We start from the raw sequence: 1,066 nt of genomic DNA, 5'->3' as shown, positions 1-1,066 counted from the left end.
AGCCCAGCAGGTCGAGGCTGCGGTGGCCGGGAGCGGCCGCTGCACTCCAGTCTGGGCTCCGGCGATCCTACTCAAATAAAAAAAAAATGAAATGGCAGGCTGGGCACGATGGCTCATGCCTATAATCCTAGCACTTTGGGAGGCCAAAGTGAGAGGACTGCCTGAGCTCATGGATTGGAGACCAGCCTGGGCAACTTGGAAGACCTTGTTTCTACAATAAATCAAAAAATTAGCCAGGCATGGTGGCGCATGCCTGTAGTTCCAGCTAGTTGGAAGACTGAGGCGGAAGGATCACTGGAGCCCAGCAGGTTGAGGCTGCAGTTGTGAGTATGTCACTGCACTCCAACCTGGGCGACAGCAAGACTCCAACTCAAAAAAAAAAAAAAAAAAGAAAGAATGGCTAACGATAACTCTCCAAGCAGAGTGGGTGGAAATGACAGAAAGAAGGAATCTTGGAATGTCAGGAGGAAGGAAGGACAATTAAAAGGGTGAGAAGGATACATGGTAGATTGTCTCCTCTCTGGTATTTGAAGTTATGTTCAACAGGTGAAGCACAAATCACACTGCTGGATGTGGCTCTCAGTTGTACATAGAGGAAATGTTTAAGATTGTAAACAGGAGAGGTCAAGAGGGGTAATACTTCTACACTCAAACTGACCAAATATCAACATACTCTCCTACCAGCTCCTGGCAACCACAATTCTATGTTTGGCTCTTATTAGTTAAGTCATACAGTCTGGGTGTGGTGGCTCACACCTGTAATCCCAGCACTTTAGGAGGCTGAGGCGGGAGGATCACTTGAACCAGGAGTTTGAGACCAGCCTACACAACATAGCGAGACCTTGTCTCTACAAAAAAAATTTAAAAATTAGCCGGGCTGCCATGTTTCTCTGCAAGCTCTGGCCCCCTCCCCAATCTGGGGAAGGTGGATTCCCCTTTTCTCTATCTTCCTCTAATTTACTTTCTTTCTTTTTTTTTGGAGTTGGAGTCTGACTCTGTCACCCAGACTGGAGTGCAGTGGCACGCTCCCGGCCACCGCAGCCTCGACCTGCTGGGCTCCGGCGAT

Source organism: Carlito syrichta, unplaced genomic scaffold (genome assembly GCF_000164805.1).
Source record: "Carlito syrichta isolate Samal-C Ts95f unplaced genomic scaffold, Tarsius_syrichta-2.0.1 Scaffold307013, whole genome shotgun sequence".
Classification (NCBI taxonomy): Eukaryota; Metazoa; Chordata; class Mammalia; order Primates; family Tarsiidae; genus Carlito; species Carlito syrichta.
The sequence above is the reverse complement of the archived record's forward strand: the minus strand, read 5'-3'. Positions refer to the sequence as shown.